We start from the raw sequence: 20,101 nt of genomic DNA on the forward strand, positions 1-20,101 counted from the left end.
AAATTGTCTAATTTCCGGCTCTCATGGGTCAGAGTCTCTTTTATTGGCCATTCCAGGTTATTGCTAAGCAGTGATAGTACTTTCCTCCCTGCCAGCAGACAGGTCAATCAAGTGAGAACGATGGGCAGCCTTCCAAAGGTGTGACTGTCATTTGCTGCCGCATTGGCTGTAGTCTGAAGACCAAAGACTCAGTCTAGAACAGGTCAAAACCAGAAAGGTGGACATAACCACCCAAACCCATTAGCTGCCCAGGCAGGTTTGACCAGGCTTATGGGAAATGTGCTCACAGGTGAGACAACCCTTGGCACTAGCTCCAGACTTTCAGTTCAGAGAACGGTGAGTTCCCAGCAAGGGAGTGGAAGGTGATGTCATCGCACAGATATGGCTCTACGCTGAAATCAGTAACTGTGTTCAAAGTTCTCCGGGACCCACACTTGGAGTTAAAAAGTGAACACTGATAGGCAACATTTGGCCAAACAGAAAAAGAAAATAACAACCCCTGTTATATGAGGTTTCCCTTAGAAAACACCAGAGAGTTTTTTTACATGTGTGCTACAGTCCTATTTTCACTTGAAACTTTCCCAGACGGTATTGTTAGGGACAAAAATCCAAAATTAGCTCTAGGCTAAGAGTGAATAATTTCAACAGCCACTCTAAAAGGGTTTGTATTTTTAGAGCCATATATGGGTGAAAGGAACTCTTTCAACAGGAGGAAATAAAAGGAAACTCTTTGCACATGGCAGGAAAAAAAAAAAAGTTTAAACACTAAATATGTGTGAGAGTTCAAGTTCCTAAAACTTGCCAAATGAAACTCTAGGTAATTTTTAAATTTGCTTTCAGTCAACATTTATTTGAGATGCTTTACCAACTTTCAGGGCTAAATTAGGAAACATTGCTTCCATTAATTAATATTTAACAGTTGGCTAGCATTTCAGGCTTGTATGTCTCCCCTTTTCATAACTAAAAGCTGGTGAACATTTAATTGAATTTTGATGATAATCTTAATAGCATTATTCTCTACATTTGCTCCTTAAAGTAATTTCATATTTGCAAATTGCTTTCACATTTCCTATACCTAGTTACATAACTTTGCTCATGGAGTAAATTAAGGTTCTTACTAATGTAAAGTGGCTTTTCTCTAATAGTATAAACACAGATATGTCAATAAATGTACAGGAGATAATCTCACTCCGCTGATAATATGTCAGTGCTAATTGATAAGTGCATCTTGGTACATAACACATATAGCCTTCGTCACAGCTCTGGGGAGAGCACTGAACTAAACTTCTGAATTACAGCATTTTAAGAGCAGATCCTTGAGGTTGCCTCATCATAGAAACTGTCAGCTGACAACCATGATGATCAATTCAGACCCTGATGAGAGCCCAGAGAGAACTCCAATTTGATTTTGAAGGGCTCATAGGGTCCTCTAACACTTATTGATCATCTCTGAATTTTCAATATCAAGAGAAGATTCTACTGTGGAAGGATAGCCAAGAGCAACACACTCCAAAAAAAAAAAAAACCCACCCTTTTTAAAGAATACCAGAGCCTTAAGAAAGCACTGACACCCAGAAACAAGCCATAGAGGCAAAGCCTAAATTAAGAAAACTCACCATACTGTCCAATGCAAAGGACAGCCCCATGACATCATTGTTACCATTATTATTACTAAAGATATTTTAGGGTTAGTATCTAGACAGATAACTACTTCACAGGGGCTATAGTAAAAAACTATTATCAAAGAGCTAATTATGTAAGGGACATAAAATGTACTGGTGAACTCCCCTCTTTGTTACACACACACACACACACACACACACAAATATAAAAATGTATGGGTTTATATCTATTATGGTGTTTTAGGTGTAGAGCAAACTACATCATTCAACAGCCAATGACTACCTCTTTTTCATACTTACTGCTCTTGAAGAGGACCCAGGTTCAGTTTCTAGTCTGCATGATCTCTCACAACCATCCACAACTCCAGTACCAGGGGATTCAATGCTGCCTCTGACCTCCACAGGCCCCAGGCGCTCACATGGTATACACACCATGCAAGAAAAACACCCATATACATTAAACAAACAAATAAATAAATGCATGTTCTTTTAAAGAGTAAAAATTCGAGTTGGGGATAGCTTGCTGGATAAAGCACATGCTGTATAAGCATGGGAACCCCAGTTCTCATCCCCAGAACCCCAGTGCTTCTAGAGTGAAGAATCAGGAAAATCTTTGGGACACAGAGACCAGAGAACCCTCAGAAGCTCATAGGGCAAATAGTCTGTCATCCACAGCAGAGAACAACAAAAAAACTCTTGTCTTGTACTAGGTAAAGAAAGACAGCTAAGATTATTGTTAACCTCTTACCCCCCCCCCCACACACACACATTTATGCTATGCCATGTGCATGCAGGCTCTTGGAACATGTCATGTCCATACACACCCATTTTATCTTTAAAATGTATTTTTTCAGATAACTATATTGAAGAGAAAGAGATAAGTTTTGGGGATTTTAGCCTGTGAGTAGCTTACCATGCCCACTCCAACATCTGTCTTTGTCAAGTCTGAAGATGTGCCTAGCTATATGAACCTGCAGCTTTTATTTAATGGCCCAAACGGATTACTCCCTAATCCCTGACTCATCTTGTCTACTAACATTGTGGCCACCTTGTCCTCTGTGATCTAACTCTTTCCAGGGGTGATTCTACCTCTAATTCTCTGGGAGACTCCTAAGGTTACCATACACTTCTGTCCTAAATTATGTCTCTAGCCCAGGTTGAAGGTATCAACATGTACACTGACTAGACTAAGTTTTAGTGGAAAGTATATAGCACAGAGAAGAATAAATGCATTGCACAAGAAGCAATGGTTCTTCTGTGGTTTCTTTATCTATTTATTTTCAGAGAAGGAGACAGAAAGTAGTGCCTTGTGCATGCCACGCAAATGCTCTGTCAATGAGCCACATTCCTAGCTCTCCAGCATGCTCTTTAAGTCCACAGAAGAGACGTACCTTAAAATTTCCCTGAATGTTGGCGTTATCTGCTTTAATGTACATTCAAGAAGAATTCAAATTTAAGCCATAGGCTGAACCATTTGAACATTCTTAGTAGACACATTCTATATATATTGAAATGCAAGGTTTACTTCATTATGACCATGATGAGAAACATATAGTATAAGCCTACTAATTTTTCTTGCTATATAGGAAAGAAAAAGTAAATTTCTCTGATTTATTTTCAAGGACACACTAAGCATTTCTGAGTAAGTAAAAGTCATAGAAATTTGGGGAGTCTGAGAAATAACATGAGCAGGACACTGATGTTTTAGAGGAATAAGCGTGCATGGTATTTTGATAAATGCTGTTACTATAAATGAAATAAAACTCAGGCTCTCCTAGATGGGCAAACTAAGGCAATGTTACCACCCTGGGTCCTGAGGGACATATGCGCAGTTGGTGTGTGACTCTGCTGGTGACATTCTGATTTCTCTGCATTATTGTTTTACCATAATATAGATTACAGTCAAAAAAGTTTTCCATAATTATCCAGACCATTGCTGCTATGTCTATATCATTAAAACATACTACATATCGCTGCCAGTAACATGTCTCATGTCTGCAGGATTTTTTTTATCAAGGTGTCATACCACCTCAGGAGGGCTGAGCAACATCTGAATTGGTTTGTGATGTCATAACATGACTTCTCCCTCAAACTCTGACCTAGTAAAATCCCATCTTGCAAATTATATTTAGATTCCTCAAATGCAAGGTAGCTTTGTATATTATGTTAAATTCCCTTGCAGAAACCGATTCTCTCTCTCTTTCTCTCTCTCCATATATATATATATATATATATATATATATATATACATTTTTCTAATTCTCATAAGTCCTCTTCATTGACAATAGGGCTTTCTTAGTTTTATTTCAATTGCTAGCATAAAATATCCTGATCAAAAGCTGTTTAAGAAAATAAAGTGTTTATTTAACTTGTAATTCTAGATTGCGGTCCATCATTGAGAAGAATTCAAGGAAGATACATAAGTAGCTAGTCACATTATATTCATGAACAAGAACAGGGAGAAATGAATGCATCCATGCAGCCTGCTTGTTACTTTTGCTCAACAAGCTGCCTTTACCCTTCAGCTGCTCAGAGCCCCCTGTCTAGGGAGTGGTGCCACCCACAATAAACTAGGTCTTTCAATTCACAACCAAGGCATTACTCCATAGACATACCTGTATGATAATCTGATCAGTCATAGCCAATTCCTCATTATGACTCTCTTCCCAGGTAATTCTAGGTCATGTTAAATTAATTAAATTCTAGGTCAGTTAAACCTATCAGCATAGGGCCCAATATGGGTTTGCCTTTTATGGGGAAGCTTGTATATGCTTCCTGTCTTTGGGGATCCTAAATTCCATGCTCACATGCTCAGTTTTCTTCTTCCTTTAATAGTAGCTACTATAATAGTAGTCATTGCACAATGACTCTGTTCCTTGCTTTTTTTTTTTTATTGTAGCTCTTAAAACCCAATGTGCTAAACTCCTTTCCATTCCACTTAACCATCCATCCTCATTCTGCAATAAGAGTTCCCAGAGACAACTATCATCCGCTGAGTCCTTTGTACACCAAAGCAACCCCTGGGAGTAATCCTGTGTCTGTGTGTAAGTGGCTAAAGAGAATAAACTGTGTTGAAGAATCGCTTAGCATGCATATCAAGAGCATATTTTTGAGTCTATTGTCTGGCTTATCTTCCAAGAGTTCATGTCATGGACTGTACAAGCCTGCTTTGCATGAGGGGTCAGTTTATATTATTGTGTTTGTAGGCTCTCAGCCGTCTAAAACAATGGCAGGGAGGAAAGGAAAATGGCAGCAATGTAATGAGTTCAAGTTTGCCTTTGGACTTAGCCACTGTTTTCTTATGGGTCTTTGCATATTCTCATCTTCTGCGCTACCCTCCATCCTTGCTGAGCTGTCTGGAGAGTATGGAAACCCCAGATGGCAGATGTGGGCTTCCTGCAATGGAGATAATATACGCCACCATGACAAAGATTTGACATTATGACCTGACTTTTGTTTTAGTGCTTTCTAGAATAGTTTGAAGTTCATTTACCTTCCCAAAATCTCAGAAGCTCAGTTTATTTTCTTTGATTAGTACTTCATTTTATTTTCAGGTTTGAGCTAGAGTCTCACCTCTCTCAGCATCAGATCCTACTGTGGTAGGTAGTGTTACTTGCCAATAAGGCAGAATCTAGAATTACCTGGGAAATGGGCCTTTAGGCAAGCCTGTGGTAAATTGTCTTGATTGCTTTGAGGTAACAAGACCCTCCCACTATGGGTGGCACCACTCCATGGCCTGAATTCTGGGCTGCGAGAAAAGGAGAGAGGAAACTAAACCCAAGCCTTCATCTTTCTGCTGCTTAGCTACAGACTCAGTGTGACCTATCATTGGCCCCCGGCCGCTGCAGTTGTGACTTTCCTGCGGTGACAGACTGTAATCGGCAACTATGAACTGAAATAAACCCATCCCCCTAGAGGATTCTGTCAGGATATTTCATCACAGCAACAGGAAGCCAAGCAAAGACACCGAGAATAACCTTTAATTTCTAATTCTCCTGCCTCTGCCTCCTAGATGCTGGGATTCCAGGTTGGTACTGTTGCAAGAATTTCATGCTTTCTGGGGACCCATCCCAGGACTCTGTGGATGCTAGACAGGCACTCTACCAACTGTGCTTCGATTCCAGTCCCAAGGAGCCTTTTAATACACTTCAGTCGCTTAGACAACTGGGCTGAATCTTTATTCCCTTGACTAAAGAAAGAGAGATTTTTTTTTTTTGACATAATCCTCTCTCAGATGTAGGGAGTGTACATTCTTTGACTGTCTTTTCCCTAACTGTGGATCCTAATTCCTCTTTACCTGTGTGTGAACTGGACTCTGCAGGACTCACTTCCACCAAATGGAATATGATATGGTGATGATATACCATTGTAAGACCTGGTCAGTAGAGGAACGTGGTTTCTTCCTGGTCAGTCACTCAAGATGACTCACCAGCAGACGTGTTTTTGGGACTCTCAAGCCCCCTGAGGCATGAAGCCCTGCTGCACAGTTCAGGAGTGAGTCACAGTGCCTGTGGATGGTTCAGTCCTTTTGTGGACTGTGTCTAACATCTTCTACATAACCTCCTAAGACTTCCTGTAACATTCCACCCAGTTTAGCTGCTCTGAGCCTCCTGAATGTAAGGAACAGTGAGACAATAAAACATCGCTTAGGCCACTCTGTTTTGGGGTGTTTTGTTACACAGCAGTATACAGAACTGGCTGATGTTATTACAGTCTAGAACTTTAAATAAATATCTTGAGAAATTTCTCTCATTTGACAATACATGTTTGGATATTTTGAAGGATTATGACATGGTTTTCTTATGCTGCCTAAGGCTAACTATTCTTTTTTATTTTTTTAAGTATGGGCTGTTTGTCAGGTTGACATCTTACCTCTTCTGTTGTGGTAGAGTCTCATCATATTGACTTCCATGCTCACATTGCTAATAGGAGGAGCACATTTTTACTGAGATGATATTGATAGAGAGCTTGTATCTTTGTGTGAAAGAATTTAGAGGAAGAGAGAAGCCAATATTTTAAAATACAAATGAGTCAAATACATCTGTTGACTAAGAAATAAAAGTGTCTATAAATTCTTGACTTGTTTTTCTCACTGCTTCAAGCCACCCTTCAGTGATTCTCATCCAGCTTCTGATCCTATATTGTTTAGATTATTTTAACAGATGGTAACCAAGTACCAGACAGATCTCAAATTAGCCCTAAATGATGTGGTATTCTGCCAAGTTCCTTCAACCCCAAAGCTAACAGCTCAGAATGTGTACTGGATCCAGAACAGGGAATTCGTGAAGAGTCCTGGGTAATGCTAAATGTCATTGTATCTAATTGAAAATTAGGTGATGATTCTTGCTCTAAAAAGAAAAAAAAACCTACAAAATATAGATGAACAAACAAGTTACCCTAAGTCACCCAACCTGGAGGTGAGTGGAAACAGGGCAGGTGGGCTGCTTGTTTTTTCTGTGGAGTTGGAGTTCCTGGGGAGAGAGGAACATTGTATCTTTTTCTATTGGACAACAGGATGTATTGATCAAGGGGTTGCTTTGGCACTGTCAAGATTACAGTGCATGAAACCTAGGTCCCCACCTTAACTTTTTTTTTTAATACTGATTATTGAGCTCTATGCCTCCCTCATTTCACTCACGGAGGCAAGTGCTCTATCACTTAGATGCAGCCCCAGGTCTTTCAGTATATTTTGTTTTGATACAAAGTTTCAGTAAGTTTTTCAGGTCAACAGACCTAGCCTGAGCTTTCAACTTGTTTTGCAACTAGTTAAACTCATTTCTTTTAAGAATATACTATATGTTTATATCTAATCTTGATAAATAAATGTGTATTTGTATCTTAAGATTATATAAGCAACCATTGTATAGAGATGTATATAGGTTAAAATTAGTATCCCCATTGCAAATAGAGAGAGCCTAAGAGTCTACGGCCATACCACCCTGAACACCCCCGATCTTGTCTGATCTAGGATGCTAAGCAGGGTTGGGCCTGGTTAGTACTTGGGTAGGAGAGATCCTAAAAATAGAAGACTGAGATTGTTCTGAGTGCACATACCTATCATCCTAGCACTTGGGAGACTTGGGGGGGGGGCACTCATGAGTTCTATGACATTCCGGACTACACAATGAGACCCCATACAATAAATATATACATAAATAAATAAACCTTTGGATTATGGGACATACCAATGGTGAGGGCTATTCTTCTTAGTTGTCAACTTGACTTGATCTAGAATCCACTAAAATGTAATCTCTAGACAATCTTGTGAGGGACTTCCGTGACCAGATTATTTGAAACTGAAAGACGTATGCAGTCAGCACTTTCTCATGCCAGCCTAGATAAATGGACCAAGGAAAAAGAACATTGGCTTTTTGCCTACTCGCCTTCACTCTTGCTAACTGCTGATATCCTGTTCCTGATTGTTCATTTCCTGATCTTAGAACCAGATTCTTTGGGTTTTCAACACAGACTGAAGACCAGAGGCTCCCTAGGCATCTCCCAGGCCTTCAGTGCCAGACTGGGAATGCTGAGACAGCAAGCCACATAGATTGAACTACTCTGGGATTCTGGACATTTCTAGTGCAAGGTAGCCATGGTTGGAATTCCCAGACCTTATCGAGAAAGCTTATCTATTAAATGACATTTTATTTATATATTCCTTTTTCTCAACTATGTCCCTGACTAATACAGACTGTAGTATCAAGAGGAGTTCTAGAGAAACAGAATTGTAAGGCAGAATTTCTCTAGTGGGTATAGTGGCATCCGGAGCTGGCTCTCCAAACTCAATGAGACCCAGAGTTTCTAAAAACTCCTCTGGTAGCATGGAGAGTGTTGGAAGTTGATAGTGTGAAATAATTAAAGAACATACTGAGAAAAGTACATTTGATGATTGTGAGTTTCCTCTATTTAGTGACTCTATACATAAAACTTCTGACTTTTTGTGGCAAAATAAGAAAAACAGTGGTGATGGCTGTTTGCTTATAACATCTCTGAATAAAGTGGCAAAGGAGAAGATGAATTAGTGTTAAAATTAACCAGTTACAGATGCACATATATGATCTAAGGTTTGGTCAAGGTGCCCTGGAAGAGAACCTTCTCTTCTGTAGCCTTAGAAAGGTGATAAATGTTTTCGGGGATGGATAGGCTAATTGTGACTTGATCACTGCCCAGTGTATGCTTGTGCCAAAATGTCACTGATACAATTTATTATAGAATTATATGCTAATGATAAATTGAAGTAAAAAGTTAAGAAGTATGATCACTCAGATATATAAATACATTCTAATACACAGAACACTAACAGTTTCTAATACAAATCATTTTTAATATTATGGAGGCGGTCAAATCCCTATCACATTTCCTAATGCAATTTGTGGTTAGACTTTGTTTTTGTTTTGAGACAGGGTCTCATGCAATCCAGGCTAAGTTTAATCTCTTTATGTAATAGAGGGTGACTTCAAACCTCTGATCCTCCTGTTTCCACTTCATGAGTGTCAGAATTACAAGAATGTGCCACTATTTCCTGGTTCTACGGGGAGCTGGGAAGTGACCCAAGGGCCTTCGAATACAGTGTTAGGCTAGTAGTCTCTCAGCTCTGCAATATCCCTAGCTCCTAGCATATCATTTATAGACTTGAATGTGCTGTGAAAAAGAAGTCTCTGATAACTAGTTTTTTTTCTCTATCCTTGTGAGATAATCACATGTGTGAGAGCTTTTATTTTTTTGGGGGGGGGGAAGAAAATGATGAGAACAAAAATATGAAGCTATTCAAAAGACTCTACTACTCTGAATTTTTAACACTTGATTCTCATTTCCATGGAGCGTGAGTCACACGGTGACAGAGCACATCTGTGTGAGCTAGGTGAGCATCTGCCAGCTAACACACTTCGACAGCTTAAGTGACTCCATGTTATCCTGTCTTTATTAGGATGCAGCCCTCAACTGTCAGGCTGGGACAAGGAGGAGAGCCATCCCTAAAACAGATCACTGTGACAATGATGCCTTGTGACGTGTGCTTGTAGAATTAGCATCAGGGTTAAGGCACTGATTCCCAGGAACAGCTTCTTTACATATTATATGCTTTGCTTTTCCTTTCAGATTCCCAGTTTTCTTCTGAAAACCCAGGAAGTTGGATGTTGTCAACTCCCCTTCCCCACTGGCATTGAAATCTTCTATTTGCTGTTACCCTTCTATTCTCTGAGTGGCTATTTCTATGTCACTGTAGGTCTAGATAAAGTGAACAATAGCCTCAATGTTTGTGGCTTTCCAAAATAGGCTTGTTGAGCAGTGGGGGAGATGGCTTGTCTGGTGACATGCCTGTCTTAAAGTATGAGGACCTGAGTTCCAACCTGTACATCCATGCTTAAAAAACAAAAAGAGTAAAGGTCCATTTGCTTATAACCCTGGCACTCAAGAGGCAGAGACAGGCACATCCCTGGATCTGATAGGTCAACGCATTTGTATACTTGGAAAGCTCTGGACTAGTGAAAGAGACTGTATCAAAATAAAGGTGGATAGTGCCTGGGAAATGGTTGTCTTGGGGCCTGAATGTGTACACATAGAATGTGCACTCCAATCACACACACAAAATATATACATATACTCACGTATGTGTGTGTGTATGTGTGTGTGTGTGTGTATGTGTGTGTGTGTGTGTGTGTGTGTGTGTGTACTTATATCCACATATATAGAAAATTATCCCACCCTGCTTTGTGTGACAGATGCTTTAGGACATTTAGGAATCAGTAAGTGAGTTATTACCAGACATCAAATTTGTTAATATCAAATGCTGAATTTTAAGTCTTCAAACTATGAGAAATAAATTTTGTTGGTAGTAAACTACTTTGATTGGGGTATTTTGTTATAGTAGTCTGAAGGTATGAACACACTATGTAACATCTTACACTCCCTTCCCAAATTTTGTGATATGAATCAAAATTTTCCTTATGGTTGTGTGTGTATGTGTATGTACGTGTGTGACAGAGAGAGAGAAAAAGAGAGAACATGGGGTCGATTCACTTGTCCAGTTCTCACATGGACACTTCATATAATTGCTCGAGGAAGCACAAGTAAAGAGTTCAGCTGGATTTATCTAGTAAAACACAAATGGTGACTTTCAGCATCTACAGTCCAGGCAGCTTGGTTGACCACATGCAACTCTCTCTGCTCCGAAAGAGTCTTAGGCACATTGTATACAGTCTGGACAGCACGTTAATAGCTAACTTAGAAGTCCCACTGCGTTACATCCAGCATAAGCTGGTGGCTGAAGCTGTCACATTCAACTAAGGTCAAAGAGAAGAGGCTCCGTCTTGAGGAAGTGAATCCTTGCGTTTTAATCAGCAAGTTTCCCCTCTCTGCAGTCCTGAGCAACGACTGTTTGTCTTTCTATATTTGTGCTTTGACCTCCCTTAGTAATTCATATGAGGAGACTCCTGCAGTACCCACCATTTTTGGGAGGGGTTCATTTCACGTCTCATGTTTCTCTGAGGTCTACTCAGGGCACTTTAGAATCTCCGTCCTTTTAAAATCTGAGCCATAGTCCACCAGGTGTTTACGCTGAGCGCTGTGTGTGCTTTCCTCAATTAACAGGCACTAGGTTCTTTTCACCTTCAGGCTACTGCAGCATCAGAAAGCCTGTGTCATATGGTGATACTACCTTTCATGTTCTGATGCTGAATTTTCATATTGTTTTCTGAGGCGGTAACCATTAGACATGTCTACCAACGGGAGACTTTGATTCCCATTTCTCCTCTTCATTCAACAGACTTGAGAAGTGTTTCGCTTCTTGTTTTTTGATACAGGGTTTTATGTAACCTCGAGCTTGCTGTGTAGCTTAGACTGGCTTTGATCTGATCATCCTGCCTCGGTCTCCCATGCGCTGGAACGACCAGTTTGTCACCACACCTTCTCAGTTGAAAGAAGAAGGAAGCGTTGTGAGGCAGACGGTTACCTGTTCTTTGTCCTCTGGCAGCGTAATTTTATCAGCTTGCTTTGTTTGAGAAGAAAATCCCTGTCTCTGTCCGAAGAATCTTGTTTTCAAGAAAGACATGGAGGAGAAGGAGGGGGAGTGGGAGAGTTAAAGTAAGCCAGAGTGCAGACTTTGAACTCTGGGAAGAGATTATTGATTGATTGGTCGATTGACTGATTGACTTACTGACTTATTTATTTTTGTATTATGTACAGCCTGGTCTTCAGTGAGGTGGTCATAGACATTACGGTATTCCTTCCCACTCCGAAAACTCCCTCCATCCACATAGCAAAATGAAGCTCAGGTCTGCAGTGTGATACCACTAATCCAATTAGGGCCTTATTATTACACAAGAGCCTTTTTTATCCCTACCCCCCGATATGCCTGTGATCTCAAGGTTTGTAGAAAAAGAGGGAACTGTTCCTCAAAGTGATTAAGGGATGCCTTCAGTAAACACGGGCCAAAGAAAGCCTCCATTGTTCCCTAGAAGATAGGAATTCATGGGCGTTTCAGTTAGAAAAGAAAATAACCATTGCAGATCACACTTCCCTGAAATTTCAGACAGGACACATCTTACTCCAAACTGCGCCAGTACAGAAGCCTTCTAGAGCAGAGAGAACATTGTACATCTTTCTTTACATAAACCCTTGTAAACATCCCAGTCCATCCCAATGTTTCTTTTGAAATGTAGCTTTTTCCTTCCTTCCTTCCTTCCTTCCTTCCTTCCTTCCTTTTTAAAAATCAGTTTGTCTTTAGGGTAAATATGATTTACAGCTCACGACAATTCCTTGGCAATAGTTACTTCATACTCCAAAGTTCCATTGGTAGACAGTCCCAAGGAACTCACCAGGTTGAGTTCTATAGCTCTAGCAGCTGAGCACTTGATGGAATGTAATCAGCCACATCTTCCAGCCAATTTAGGGCTGATAGTGTGGAGCTAATTTCGTTTGTTTTGTTTAACTTGTTGCCCTAACCCAAGGTTGTCCGAATCTACTGGATTCGGGTTTGGGGAATCTCCTGCTGTTGCAGCCTTGGTGACAGCGCACAGAGACATGTTACTAATCATAGCAGCCTTCATCTGGGAAAGGCCTTTCTGTTTTTTTGTGACCTGGGGGGCCTACCACTGCTCTGAGACGACCCCAAGACAAGTTAAGTTATTGTTATATGATGTCACCTTGAAAATCCGAGTTCCCTTGTAGTGAAGTGTGTAAGAGCAACATCATAGTGACCAATGAGGTTAAGTGCAGTGGGAGAGGTAACCAGCTGGAAAAATAGTGATGCTAAGCATTCAAGGCTGATTTGAGTTGAGTGAGCGACTTTACAACTTGAGTACCCTTAAGCGCTTCTTTTGACCGAGAGTAGCCCCTACCCTTTGTTACTTTTTCTGCTGATGGTCCCGTGATGCTGTGTTTTTTTTTTCTGGCGTTGCCACATCTGACTTGTTCAGATGGTCACAGTCCAGCTTCAGAAGCTACCATTTCAAGCACTAAATCTCAGCCCAGAGCATTAGCAACTTTCTGAAAAACAAAAAAAGTAAGGAAGCAAAGGGAACTGGAGGAAGTGTTATAGTGCTTGAGCACCCTGGAGCCCCAGCACTTCTGCACAGAGTTCTTTTGCCAAAGGACAACACCAAAAATAAGCACAGTATGTCTGAATATAACATTTTGACTGGGGAATGAATTTTGTTACTTGGCCATACAGCTTAGTCTAGAGTAATTGGCAGCAAAAGAAATAATTTGCTGAGCTTGTGTTAAGATGAGCAATCAGACTAGATAAGAGGGGTTTGAATGAGAAGATATCAAATATAATGCAGGAAGAATTGCCAGTCTCATAAGGAGCTGGGAGGTGAGGCACACACTACAGTGTGATTCCTTTTGTAATCCACTCCTTCAAATCCATTTCCAAACCCCATTGGTCCCATGCCTGTGCTTTTCCTGCCTCTGAAGCCTACAGTAAGGACATACCACCTCTTTTAGTAGTTGCATGCACCTTCAAGAGACATCTTGCTCAATTACATAGAGAGCTCTGGGGGGTCTCTGTGTGTTTGTATATGACTCGGGTACTTCCCAGGACATGCCAAGATTCTATAAATATTCTCAGGCTCATGTTAGGTTTTAACCACATCACTCATCAGGGAAGCCCAGTTTTGGAGTGAGTTAAATGCAACAGACATTGCTAATTTTCCCTTTGTGAAGGACTGCGGTCTAGTCGTGGTGGAGGTCGTAGTCAGCTAGAAAGGCTTTCAAGCAATGAAGTTGTTATGATAAAAACAAAACAAAACAAAGCCACGAAACAACAACAAACAGACTACAGCCTTCAAAAGTTCTGGGATGCAAGGACCGAATGTCTCTACCTCCTAAAATGTAATCCTATTTCTCTTCTGCTGTTGAAGTTCAGATCAGTCAATCCTATCTTTCTCAAATTTATTTATTTTTGTTATCTTCTATGTCTTATAAACAAATACAAATAAAAAAATTTTCATGAGCTATTTTTGGGGCACGTCCCAGCAATCCATTTAGATCCTGTGATGTACAGATGTCAATGTCATAATTTTGTAAACAGACTTCCTTTTTGAAGGGTCACAGTAAAACATGTAAATATTTCTTAAGAAGGCTTACAGATCAGTGGTATATTTAGAAATATGACCAATGAGTCTACAGTTATATGCAAATAAATGATGAGTGTATTATTCTAGCTCATGGTGTTACCCCAAGATTTTCTGGAAGACAGACAGCTGTGGTTTTTCTGTGATGTCTTCAGCAACTTTTGTGCTGTCTTTCAAATTCCATTGAAAGCACCTAAAGATGACATCTGCTCCTGTGGAATCTGTACGTGTTGTCTGGTTGTCAGCTTTCAAGGCTCCTATTTGAGTTCAGAAAGTGCATCCGACTGCTCCGAGGAGGTTTGAACAGCTGACTTTGAGTGAGCATTCATCCTCTTCTCCTCTGCATCCAAATCAAAAAATAAATACAAACAAAACAATGCTAAAACTGCTGTCTCTGAAAATACCTTGTTGTCTTCCCCTCCCTCTCTCCCCCTCCTCCCTTCCTCTCTCCTCCCTCCCTCTGCCTTCTCGGACGTTATGTGAATTTCTTCCTTGGGAGTCCATGCTTTTGTTATAACTTTATTCTTTAATTTCTTTTTCACTTCTCTCCTCTGAGTAAAACTTTGCTTCTTGATATTGACATTCGGTCCATTAAACATAGTGTTTGACATGAATTATAAGACTCTTAGTGTTTCCATCGTTAAGGGGAAGCAAAAGGACCAAAAAAACGAAACAGCAGTTTCAAGTAAGAGGCATACCCTGTTGTGGTGGTCACCTGCATACTGGTCAGGTGATCTGGAATCCTTCTCTTGGTGGCTGGATACGAGGACACAATTGTCGCTGGGTCACAATTCCATTTCTTTTGTGTGGGTCTCTGTTTAAAGAGGACTGTTACATATTATTATTCTAATCAAGCTTGGTTTCTGAGAAATTCAGCTATTCTTTTCTCCTCTTTACAAAGTGAGGTAGGAAGCTAATAGCTACCCTGATTAGATAGTTGGCCAAATGTGCAGGGGGATTAAGCAAAACCTAAAGCCCTGTGATCTTCAAAAAGAAAGGTCTAGATGAAAAGAAAGGTGTCCTGGTCACAAACCCTCCCATTGTAACGGGAGGAGGGATTGTGTCACAATGGAGAGTCTTAATAGATAGCAAGAATTGCCTCTGGTTTGTAAGCCATGGCAGTTCCCATGGGTACCCTGCCTATCTCAAAGAGGGGAAGAAAACCTTTGGTTCATTGTTTCAATTTAGATTTTATTTTTCTAAGTAGGACACAGTGATTTTAGGAGAGAGTGGAGAATGCTTTATTACTGGCCTCTCTTCAAGATTTACTCGGTCTTCTTATCTTGCGGACACTCCTCAGAACAGCATGCATGTGGACACAGACCACGTACCTGCGAGATCCGAGGAAAGTCAGAGGCTTAGAAAAATGTGATGGGCTCCTTCAGGCCACTTCACTGGTGAGGTACGGTATCTAGAACTGGACCTTTGGTTTGCTATGTACTCTTTTCTAATATTTTAAAAAATATATTCTACTTATCTGTCACTGTCTTAAAAAAAGGAGATTTCATTGCTTATTTAGTTATTTGAGAAAAGAATCTTTGAAAACACTTTATTGTCTTTCACATAGTGGTCTTCATATGACCATGAAACTCTCTGGCAATTTTGGAGATCAGCAATACTCTTCCATTATTTAAATATTAAATATAAAAACAATATCTAAATTGGTCATCTTCTTTGCATTTATGTATTCTTATCTGTAGATATTTGCACTTTTGTATTTAGATTTTTTTTCTTGTTGTTCAGTTAACAACTGTTCTCACTTAGAAACAAAGTACTTCAAAAAAAATAAATAAAAGTTGGCAGGCAATGTTCCCTTTAAATCCTCCTTATTCCCGCTATGCTCTCCAATCTTTAGGAAAACTTTTTGATTAACAAGTTAATAATTTTATTTTATGGCTTTTGTTTAGGTGAAAGATGAATATTTTATCTTCAAACCAGAAATAGAATAGAAATGGCGGCCAGTATGCCTTACCAAAAAAGCAATAACAGTAAACTTCAGTTAAAATAGTGTTGAGCATGAGCTATAGATACTAGTAAATTGTAAACTAATTGAAATATACTATATTTCTACTATTCTTACTTCATCCTTTGTGTCTGCGGCTAGATCCTCTTGTCTCTGATAGCTCTCTAATTAAGATTCACAGGCAAGCTCCACTCCCTCCCAGCAGAGATCCTCAGCTACTCCTCTCCTGATTTCCCTATCTGGAATGGTTTGGCCAAAGCTCTGGGGCCAAATGCCTGGGCCGTGAGATCATTAGGAAACCTTAGGGAGGAGGGGCGTGGGTTGCTTGAGGGGGAGGTAGAGTTGCAGACCGTGTGCGCAGGATTATGAAAACCCTTGGAATTTAGACTGAATGTTTGACTTCTGCAGACCTTTAACCCGAGGCTGCATTGGAAAAATCCAATTTGCCCTAAACAAGGCATTAGAAGAATGCGGAGAAGATGTCATGTGAAGGGGGCAACAGAAACCAGCCCGTGGAGCAGAATGAGGAAACTCCTTAAATTCGGGTAGAAGGAGGAACACTTTAAGGGAAACTTAAAGGTGCAGAATGGGAAAATCTAACGATAAGAAAATCATCGAATCAATGATACCCACACTGTATGGATTTACCTGAAGAGCCTTGCAAATTATTAGGGAGTTAAGAGTGAGCTAAATTCCCAGACTTTCACCGAATGTTAGCCTGGTGTTGAAGATGTCATTTGTTATAAAGTCCAGAGGTGTGCTTATGTATGCCATGGTTAATGTTCTGCAATACAGACATATATATTCAGAAGCAGGACATTAAAAATCTGTATCATTCAGGCAACAGATACCCTATGTGACACAACCCAGGCTGGAAGTAACCCACAGGGACCTGTAACACCATTGTACTGAGGTATCTCTGGGTCTTAGCTGCTTCCACCACTTCGTTAACTTGGTGGCTGACTCCCAACTTTGGTGCAGGTTATAAATAAACTAATGGAGGTTCCCACATTTACTGCTTTGCCAGCCCCTTCAGCCTTAAAGCTACAATGCAGACTATCAATGTGAATGAGGGAAATATGGAACATGAAGGCAGAAATCTACCTGTCTGGTAATATGAAGTGACAATTTCAATATCTAAGTTTTGGAAGATTCGATTAAGATTTGTCAATCTCTAATATTTTAGCACTGTTCTAAAGAGTACCAATGAAACCATTATATTTCAGATTCCAGCTAATTTCTACTGGAGAGTCCTAGTGGTTGATTATATTATAATACATTCACTTTTCCAAGTCTTTTGAAGGACAGAATCCAAGGTTAGCTGGTGCAGTAAGTTTGCCTTCGCTCTGGACCTGGCCCGTTTTGGCTCCACACAATACTTCTCTGGAGACTGTAGTGTCTCAAAACCTGTTAAAAATCAGGGTAATCCCCTAGGCTGCATGCCAACACCTTCTGCCCACCAGGACCCTGAAAAAAATAAATTTAAGCATGCTTTCAACTCGCCGCTGCTGCTGTAGTGACAACAGGCAGAGGAGAAAGAGAATGGTATGAGCACCCGTGTGTAAGAAGAGGGTTTGGGTTTGGTTTTGTTTTTAAACATTTGAAAGGTAACCCCAGCTTTCTACAAATGTTGGAGAGCATCGCTTTGATTTTCTTTAGAAAACACAGGGTGCCTGTTTGTTTTTAAGTCGTAAACAGCCTTTCTCCAAACACACCATATCATACATTCACAAACACAGACAGATACGTGCGCGCGCACACACACACACACACACATACACACACACACACACACACACACACACACACACACACACCTTTAAATTCAACCTAAGCTCTCCATAGGTGAAGGTTCAGTAAAAATGAGAAAAACAGAAGCAAAGGCTGACGGGTTAGCAGGAATCTGGCACTGACGATGAACAGAGCCCAAGCCGTTGGAAACACACTTGTGGATGGAAGGGGAAGAGGGCCGAACAGTGGATGAGGAGACAGACTCAGCTCAGGGAGTTTTAGGGACATCGGGAGACCATGGCGGGATGGAAACTTCAGCCTAGATCTCCAAGACTGTTCTGTAGTCATGCTTCAGGGTCACAGGTCACAGACTTGTTCCCCTCACACACCTTGCCTTTTATTTACTTACCACACAGCTGCTCACAAAACCTAAGGCAAGTCTCCGTGCAACAGAGGTGGTGAGTCTGAGGGAGGGGGAGGCCAGAGGTCAGGTAGGTCAGCTCCTTCCTTTATCTCTTTCCAGACCCCCTGTTCCTCATTCCTGAGCAGGCTTATCTTAAGTCTGTTCCTTCTGTTGCCACAGTGACCTTGTTGAGAAACCAGACTCAGCATCTGGCAGGGATCTCCAGGGAGGAAAGACATCAAGAAGCCTCAGTTGGACTCTTAGGAAGTGAAACAGCCTAAACATGGCCCTCAAAAAAATAAAAAAAAAATGTGCATACGTGCCTGTGTTTACAAGTGTGTATGTGTGCCTGTGTGTATCTGTGTGTGCCTTTGCAATTTTCTGTGTGTATATGTCTATGTCCATCTCTGAGTACATGCACATGTGAATATATGCACATGTATCTGCCTCTAATGTATATGAGCATGTGTGAGTGCATTTTGCTCATGAATATGCATATAAGAGTATGTATATGCACCTGACTTTAAGTCGCTGAGTGTGTGTATATATTTGTGTCTCTGCATATAGACATATATAGATAAGTGTGCGCGATAGTATTGATGCATACGTAGGGGATCATGCATCTTTGGGTGAGCATGTGTCTGCAATTATCTGTGTGTATGTCTGCATGCATACTATGTTTATGTCACAAATGTGGGAATGTGTATCCATGTATGTTAATATATATGTATTGGGTAGGTATATTTTTGTTCATAAGTGTATGGATAAGTGTGTAACTGTGTGTGTATATTGGTTTGCACACATGTCAACTAAATGCATGCAATCTGTGTATGAATTTTTATTTATAGGACTATAAGTGTCTGTGCATCTATGTATTTGTGTATGACTGCACATATGTGTACATATATCTATGTGTTCATGTGTTAGTCAATGTACGTGTGGCTAAATGTATGTCTGTTGTCCCTGTGGGCATACATGTGGTAGAGGAGAAGGCAGAAAAAGAAAGCTGCACTGGGAATGCAAGAGGCGACATCAAGTGTTTGCCTGTTGACATCCCTGGTATTCTGGGTTGGAGTAATTCTGCTGTACATGTGGATAGAGCAATGGGATAACTCCTGCTCAGAACCTCCACAGATAGACTTGCTGTAACTGTATGTCAATGCGTGAATGAAATTCTTGCACATTCACAAAGTCAATAGTAAATAAATGACAAAGGCTTTAAACAAAGCTGTACAGGGTGTTCTTTGGGCAGTGGGAAACAGTTAAAGCAGCAGGCACACTCTAGGAAATTCAGGGTGTGGAAATCCCACCCTCTTTTTGTTTGATTTGCTACTGAACCTTTGGGCATTTTACTTAACCACACATTCGTTTTACTTTAAATTATAACAAGAATTGAAAGTAAAGCTAAGTGACATCAATAGTAGCCTGCTCAGCTGAAATGAAAACAAAATTTTGACCACTACCGTTAAGAAATGCAACTAGGATCTCATGAATAGATTCTATTCGTAGGACATGCTGTCAGGCTTTTGGTTTCTATTTATTATAGAGTCTAAAGAATTGATCTGTGTAGGTTTTGAAAGGGAGAAGAGTCATTGCTTTATACTCAGGAGAGGCCTAAAGAAGGTGAATATGCTTGGAAAGAACGTCATGTTTTCACCCCCTGAATCCCAGGCATACAAAGCTGCTACTTTTCATTCAGGAATCTGAAAGATGGACAAACAAAACAGAAAAGCCTCCACTCACTGAAGCAAAATCAGGGAGGAGGCTTCCTGAGAAGTCAGACTTCACTATCTGGTCTTGATGCCTGAGT

Source organism: Microtus oregoni, unplaced genomic scaffold, assembly GCF_018167655.1.
Source record: "Microtus oregoni isolate MIOR12 unplaced genomic scaffold, Mior012 000035F_ref0000213, whole genome shotgun sequence".
NCBI classification, from domain to species: Eukaryota; Metazoa; Chordata; class Mammalia; order Rodentia; family Cricetidae; genus Microtus; species Microtus oregoni.